The sequence below is a fragment of the Parus major genome, chromosome 1, assembly GCF_001522545.3.
Source record: "Parus major isolate Abel chromosome 1, Parus_major1.1, whole genome shotgun sequence".
NCBI lineage: Eukaryota > Metazoa > Chordata > Aves > Passeriformes > Paridae > Parus > Parus major.
In genome coordinates this window covers 103,587,897-103,596,703 of record NC_031768.1, presented here as the reverse complement: position 1 = coordinate 103,596,703, position 8,807 = coordinate 103,587,897, and positions in this window count along the sequence as shown.

Genomic DNA, 8,807 nt, shown 5'->3' with positions numbered 1-8,807 from the left:
ATATTGGCACAGTCTGGAGAAGGACTCTGTCTCAGCTGTCAGGGTGAATGTTTTGTCTGGCCTTCATTGCAATTCTTTTGGTTTTACTCCTTTTTTTTTTTTTATTTTACTTTTTTTTTTTTTCCCCTAAAGCTAAAAAAAGAAATTTAATAAACTAACATTAGCATCAAATTCTCTAAATTCCCAAGTCATACTCTGGCTAGCTTTTCCCCCATGCTGTGCACCATGGTGAACATTTATGCTTACACCACATCCCTTCTTGAGTAATTTATAGCATTTAAAAGCTTGGTTGATCTTGTGGGCTGCTTGGTTCCTTGGTGCTTAAGTGGGCTCTTGGCTCTGAGGCCGTGGCTCCAGGCCTGTGGAGGAGGCAGCAGTGCCCCCTCAGAGTCTGATTGCTCCCCTACTCATCCAAGGACATAACTAGCAGTATGAAAGATTTCTCCCAAGACTGATGCACACAATTAACTGAATTACTTCAACAGGGTGTAGATAGGATAGATTTAAAGTGGAACCTGTTACTGTGCCAGTGGCTGGATGAGGATCCTGCTGTGCCAGTCACAGGGGAGGAAAATCCTTCTCTGCCAGTTCTCAGTGAAGAAGTTCTTGCTGTGACAGCAGATCCAGCTCACACGCTTGATATAATGCCCTTAATTACCATATCTTTGTAATTATCATCCCTGTCTGATAAGTCCTGTGGAAACTATCAGATCTTGAGTAGAGGATCTAGGAGACTTGTGAGAATATAATGTCTTGAATTGATCTGTCTGTTTAATGTTTCATCACTCTGCCACCGATTGATCATTCTTTGAATATAATGATAGCATAGCTGTATGCCAACACTTGTGATTCATTTTCACTTAGCTAATCAAAATGTTGTTTCACAAGACCCTAATGATGTTCAGGATGCCTTTTAGGAGGTATTACCTTACAGCAAGCTGGCTGACTCAGGTGGTCTTTTCCTTATAATGTTATCAGACCAAGCCCCATGATTTATGAGGTATGCTTTCCTCTAGCAAGTTCCTATGAAGGTGCAGAACGGTTTGATCAAAAAGTTTATCAGCTAGAGAGAAATCATAGTAAATATAATTTTTTTTGTGTTAAAGGAACTGCAACATCCCCACATATCCTGAATCAATAGCTGAACATTTTTCTCTTTTTACATGAAACTTGAGGATTATGTGAAGATTTCTGCCAGGTCTGTACAGATCACCCATTCATCGTTAGCTAGACAAGCCAAGCATCTGTTTTCACTCTATCTCACGCTGAAACTATAATACTAACAGTCAGACACTAACTTGTTTTTAGGAGGGCTTCTTTTAGCAAATGCAAAAGGAACTTGCTGCTTCTATAGTCATGAACTGTGTTCATGTTTGTAGCTGAGATTTGAAAGCACACACCCATCAACCAGGGAAGTGACTCTTACTTTTTTATGAATGCCAGTTGTTCTTTTTACTGCTGCAATCCTGATGAGTTAAACTGTGTAATGCAGTTTGATGTTTGCTGTAGCAATGAAGTGGTAAGTAAAAATTACCTCTAGGAAGAATTAAGCACTGATGTAGAATGAAGCAGTGAGTCAGGATACTCTAATGCAGTGAAGAGACTGTGGTTTTCAGACTACAATTGTAGGCAAGTATTTCATAGGCCTTAGGGACACAGGTGATTTTTACCCAGAAAACAAAGCCTTTTCCCACAGGTTTATGTCTGTTATAATTATGTTCTAAAGTTCTGGTTTTTGTTTGTTGGGTTTTTGGGTTTTTTTTTTATATTCTGTGAGCCTCAGTAGCAGCAGCACTGGAAAAATTGCTCTGTAGCACTGAACACTGTCTGCCTACAGCAAAGGCAAAGTTCATAAAGGACACAGAAAGCAGAGAGCCCCTGTTAACCTTCTGAGAAGGAAGGTGTGTTTGTACACGCCGAGAAAGCAATCTTTTTTTGCCTTAGGTCTTTGTACAGCCTCCTATGATCTCCTTCTAAAGAGAGAAGACACCACTGTAGTCATTTTGTAACTATCATCAACTTTAAAAAGACTAGAAGCATCTGGCAGGACCAGAATTGTGATTCATCATGTCAGCCACCACCTTGCCCATTATTTTTTAAAAATTGAGTTAAGCAGCCTCTCAAACACTGACAGGTTGGATAGAAGCCTAACTCAATGGCTGGTGGCTGGAACACTGGAGAATGTCCTGGAAAGTGATCAATAATCCATATCAGGTTTTTGGGTTTTGGTTTGGGGGTTTATTTTTGTGTGTGTTGTTTTTTTGGGTTTGTTTCCTTTTTTTTTTTTTTTTTTTAATTATCAGTATAATTATTAACTTTGAGAAAACCAACATTTCTTTAAGTCCAGGGATTCACCTGTATTTTCAAGTGTGATGTCAAATATTTAATGCCTCTCTCACAGACCAATATGTCACTTCTAGCCACTTGCCTTTTCTTCCTACAACATTGATGGCCCTTTGAGTTAGTGATGCTTGTGCAATTCCAGATGAGAGCTCCCAGTGCTCACGTGGCATCACTTCTTCCTGATTAAGCAGAACAAGTGAGCACCTGATTGACTTTTACCATAAATGCTGACATTCTGCAGGCAGAGGGGAGGGGGGAGGGAAAAAGCCTTTTTGATAGTGTTTAAAGCACACAGGCCATTTTCAGCAAGGATTTCCATTTCAAGAGATTTGTTAGTGTAGTCTTGGATTAGTGTATGCATGGAAAGCTTTACTTAGGAAGATTTTCATCCTTTGAGGCACACACATACCAAAGCTCTTTGTTGTTCCGAATCCATGATTATGTGCTGAATAATGAATATTTTTAAAAGCATTATGCAGCCACACTGATACCTTGACAATTTCAGCCAATCCCACCCTCTCTCTTTCTCTTTCTTTTCTTTCTTTTTTTTTTTTTTTTTTTTTTTTTGACATTTGCTAACATAAAACTTTCAGCAAAGACTTTTAGCAATTTAGAAGTTCTTCAGTGCCAGGCAACCGAATTGCTGAGATGCTGATTTAAAAAAAAAAAAAAAAAAAGAAAGGCATCTTATGTTGATTTTGTTTTAGAACAAGCTGACTAGCTGCAATTGAGGTTAATTGACCTTTATAATGGATACACAGGACAGTGCTAAAGCTGTATACATAAACTGCAAGTTTATTTGATAGCAAATTGTGTTAATTGACATTCATTGTGCATCTTTCTGTTGTTTATTGCTAGTTGCTCATGTGAATAGTTTGTTGATATTATAGATAGGACAAACATTGTTTCAGATAAATAGGATTTTCAGCTGAATAGGTTTTAATTAAATGATCCCCTGAATTCAATTTTGAAACTATGAAGTACTGTACAGTATGTACCTAAACCTCTTATCTAGGATAATAATAATATCTAGGATATTGTTGGATCATGTCTCATACAAATTTGTTTATTTTTGTCAAATAATGCCTAATTTTTCTGCCAGTTGGGCAAGACTTAGGTCTTTTGCCAGAGGAAACAACAAAATTACAGTGTTGGAGAGACTGAATTTATGCAAGATTTACAGGTGACTACTCTGCATATGCTCATGCACAGCTCCTGTTCTGCTGGACACTCAGCCATCATTTTCTGCTCACAGACCTCACTGAACAGCTGTAGGGCTGACCCATTTAGCTGCACTCTTCATGCTTCTCACAACATACAAAGTTTCTCATATCTTAACTAAGTGTTAAATATATCTATAAATTCAGTCCAAACTAGTCAATTTTCCCACTTTTTTTCTCTAATGAAATGAAACTGTAGCTGACAAAATCACTGGTCACACAGCCTCTTCCACTGCTGATGGCTTTCCCTCCACTCTGCAAGCAAAATGAAAAAGCAGCCCCTCCAAAGCCTTTTCTAGGTCACAAAGCATGTTTTTTCTTAACCAAGTTAAATCAGAAAAGACTGATATTACATTTTGTCTGAAAAATAAAGCATAACTAAGACAGGTAGATGTCCTGCAGGCATGTACATATGTATATACAATTGAGTGGTGCACAGCTATGAGTTAGCTGTTATGATCTTTTAGCTCCTTCTGACACTTCAGCACTCTCTTTAAATAGCCATGTAGCTCAAAACATCAATAGGGAAGTATTTGCTGTATATTTTTACCAAAGAGACATTTAAAGAGAAATAACTGTTCTTGAGTAAGTTACATTTTATTTTAATATGCCCATGTAAATAATGATAGTCATTGACCCCTTATGTTGGAGATGAGAGCAAACTTAAGAGGCAAAGTCGTTAGGTAATAATATACAGGGAGATTTCTTTCAAAGAGTGCAAGTTCCTCAGGTTTGCTGTATTCATTTTTCTCTAATGTGTTTTTTCCTCACATGAATGGCTTTCTATTTCCACTTCTTTTACATTTGCACTCTCTAAAGTCTAAGGTTATTGCCAACAGTATTTTGAGAAGTGACTTCCCCGGAGGATTTTTTTTTTTTGATAGGCAGTAAGGGACTGCTCTCAAATATGATGGTGAACATATCAGAGAGATTTGTGATATAATGTGCATCACAAGCATAAAGATCTTGTTTCTTTTCAAAGAAAAGTGGCAAAATGCTGGGGCCTGATTTTCAGCTCTGGCTGAGCTAACCAGCTGCAGGAGCAGTCTGAAACCTGCACTGGGTACTGGGCATCAGAGCAAAGCTGCTCAGAAGTGTCTGGATGAGGTGCTTCAGAAAATGAGAATAGAAGCAGCACAGGCTGTCTGTCCTGGTAGCAGAGTATACATTGCATGCAAACTCCACCCCAAGTCACTGAGCAACCCTCAACACTTTCATGTTTGTTTGTATTCAGGGTAGCTACAATTCACAGTTTGGTTCCTTCTGCAGGAAAGCTGAGGCTTGGGACTGATTCAGGTTGGAGTCCTCCCATGCCCTCCCTTGCCCTCCCTCCCTCAGCCATATGGACATGACTGGTAGTCAAAGCAAGTCAACCAGCTTGGCCCCAGTCTATCAAAATGACCTGATGGCCCTGCACAGCCCTTACCTGTCTCCATGTCCTAATGCTGACTTGTACAGCAAGGCTACACCTTTGATGTTCCACCCTAAAACCTGTGTATGGCACACAGCATGAGAGGTCCTCCAGAGAAATATTCTGGATTGGCATGGGGAAAGGGCCTTAGAAGCTGAGTGCTCTATGTGTGCTCTTCCCAAGAAACATGCACTTTGTGGGACACTGACCAGGCTTAAATTAAACAGCCAAGGTATGTGAACTGTTAAGGGACACCACTTGCCCTCCAGCCCTCTTGTCCCTCATTTGTGTATGACTTCTTGGCACAGGCAGATTTTCTGTTCTCTTGCTGTCAGCAGACAGTTCTCATGCCTAGCAGAGCCTAGCCACAAAAAATAAAATGACCCTCTCAGACCCTGCAAGCCTATCCTGGACTGCCTCCCACCTGTGTCCTCCTTCTAGAGAATATGTATTTCGCTGAATACATAATTCATGTTCATTGCAATAATTGCTGTTTATGCACACGTGATGCAACTCTAGATTCAACAGCTGTGTCTCCCTGAATTCACTGCTGTTCTCCAGACCCTTTTGCCCATGTGTCTGTAGTGGCATTTGTTAGCCTTTCCTAGCCAGGAGAAAATAGAAGGTTTGAAACCACTTTTATTGGTTTTGCAGTGAACAGACCAGCCCTTCCTCTAGGATCAGTTAATTGTAGAATTATAGAACCATAGAATGCTTTGGGTTGAAAGGAACCTTACAGATCATCTTTTCCAGCCCCCTACTATGGACAGGCACACCTGTCAGAGAGGACCAGGCTGCTCAGAGCTCCATCCAACCTGGCTTTAAACACTTCCAGGGATGGGGCATCCTCAACTTCTCTGAGCAACCTGTTCCAGTGCCTCACCACCCTTACCACAAAAAATTTTTCCTAATCTCTTATCTAAAATTTCTTTCTTATCTAAAATTTCTTTCTGTCAATTTGAAGCCATTCCCCCTTGTCCTGTCTCTCCAAGCCCTTGTAAACAGTCCCTCTCCACCTTTCCTGTGTGCTCCCTTCAGGTACTGAAATGACACAATTAGGTTACCCTGAAACCTTCTCTTCTCCAGGCTGAAAATTCTCTCAGCCTTTCCTCATAGCAGAGCTGCTCCATCCCTCTGGTCATCTTGCTGTCCTCCTCTGGCCTGGCTCCAACAGGTCCATTCTGTGCTGGGAACCCCAAAACTGGGTTCAGTTTAAGGGCTGTAAACCTTCAGCAAGGATTCCTGCCTGTGTCAGTCCTCTGGCCAATCCCCAAGAAATCACAGGCAGATGAGGAGCTGCAGGCTGGTGGGTTCATCAGATGATACAAATTGAATACTCCATACAGCCACATCAAAGCCTCTTCCACGTTCTCCTCAGCTGTAGGCAAAAAGCTGCTCATTGCCTACCAGGAACCAAGGATCAGAGACACAAATGAACAACTCATGCAGGAACCCATAAACCAAAGGGATATCCTTGTACCATCCTATGTCACCTGTTCCTGGACCCACACAGAGAGTGCCATTGCACAAGGCAGTACTACAACATATGCAGCCAGCAGACAGAGCATGATGCAAATAATCTATTCAGAAGCTAACACAGCTCAGAACCTCATCTTTGAGCTGTGAAAAAGGCAGAGCTCTTGCCATGCTTTGATAGACATGTTGAGACTGCTTCTCTCTGACATGACAAAAGGCTCAGAGATCTGTGACACTGTGACTCAGTTGCACGACTGCCATCAAAGCTGTCGTAGGACAGACACCAAGCTGCCAATGTGACTCAAGGTGCTGGATTGGTCTGTGGCACATCTTCCCTTACCTATTGACCAGAGATCTGTGTGTGTTTGCGTGGGCTGAAAGAACTGTACTGGCCTTGACTTGATGGAAAAGCTGATTTCCAAGCAAGGGGCAGGTTGTCCTCATCCTGTGAACACTGTGACATCTACAAACTGGCCTGTCTGTTTCACAGAACCCATTTATTCTTTCAATATTGCTTTGTTATCTGTGCACCAGCCTTCTTTACAAATGGGTCTACCGGTGTGATGCAGCTCCGTGACAATGCCAGAAATTATTTCAATTGCCACTGCGTGGGAGGACGTGCTGCAGTATAAAGGCGCCCTTTATATCACAGCTGATGAGCTGTGGGCTCCTGCACATCACAGACCAGACACTCAGGGGTAGAACTGGTGAGGTTTGGGATGGAAAACTGAGTGGTAAGGTGGGTGGAAAATTGGCTGGGTCAGGATCTTGTGAGTGCTGTGAAGTCCAGCTGGCAGCCTGTAGTTGGTTGAGTCCCTCAGAGATGAATCTTCTCCGGAGTTTCCACAGAACTGCCCATATTTTTGTGCTTCCTGTGCTCATGGGCACCTCAGCAAAATGAAAGCAAACCCCTCCTTGCTGGTAGCCACTACCCTGCTGCATTCATGTACTCTGACTTTTAGAAGTTTTGTTTCACATTCTGGAGAGCAGGATGCTGCCTCCTGGGATCTGCAGGCTGCTCCATATGGATCATAGGGCTGTGCCCTGGCACTCAGCTCCTCTCTTTGATGGTAGAGCAGCCCTCCTTTAATGCCATGCCAGCCGTGGATGGCAGTCACATGCTGCTGAGCATGGAGCATTAAACACTATTAAACACTGCTAACATTGACCAGAGATGGTTTTCCTTTGGGAAGGAGGAGGCCTGCCACCACCTGAATTTTTGTGGGGGTCACCAAAGTCTGTGTGAGTTGTGGCTCTCTGCTGTGGGCAGCAGCAGAGCAGAGGTGTCAGTGGTCAGCCCTGGGGGAGTCTGCTGCACCTGCACCACAGCCCTGTGCAGCCAGGAAATCCCCACTGCCTAAAGGCTAGAAGGGCTGCCCTGGTTAGCTTTGCCTCTGCTGTTACTGACTGGTTTTGCATCTCTTTGTAACTGCAGGGAACAGGCTCCAAATAAATTGTAAATGTTTTAGTCCTCCTTAAATGTAGAGGAAGGTTAATAAAAATGAAAAGGGACATGACACTCTTGAGCAAGTGAAAGAGAGGAACAAAACCTCTACTGCTTTCTTCTCTTCCCTATCTCAGGGACATTTTAGGGATTACTTGAAAGTCAGATCTCCACCAGACTTTTTCCAAGAGTTCCAAAAACAACCTTTTGTTCAGATTACCCAGCACTTAAACCAATTGGAGAAATGCTTCTGCTATTCCAGACAGTTTAATCCATGATCAGTGTAATTAATGAGACCACCAAGAGAGGAAAGCAAGTTGGGTCTGCCAGGAAACACTTTTTTTTTTCCTTTGTGGCCCAGAATTTCCTCATTCTTTTTCTCAGAATGGTGTGAGGGAGCGGAAGCGTCTCAGTTTGAGATCTAATCTGCTCTGCCATCACAGGAAGCTATAAAAGTGTCAAACAAGCTTTCAGTTGGTATATTTTTCTAAATAAGAAGCCCTTTGGACGAAGCCTTACTGATTAGACATCAGAGTGGTTACAGCTCATGCCCTTTGTTTGTTCCCAACTACTTAACCTTACACCTGTATCCCCTTGCCATCAGCCCAATAGGCAGAGTTTAATTCCTATAAAATATAGCAGCTCTTGGGTGTTTTGTTCTGTTGAAAGCTTTGCCTATCTCACTGCCACTGGCTAGGGAGGCCTATTTTCATTTGCAAACCTGTGTAAATTAACATTTCTCCGAGTATTTATATCAGGGCACAGCTCTGGTCTCTGTGGTGGTTAGTCCTTGACCCAGCTAACTCAGCTGCTTCTTGACAGTCACAATCACATTTAAGCTCACCTCAACATACTTTCACAGGTTCAGCAATTTTGCAGATGTCCTCAGAACCTGAAGACTAAGTGCCTCTGC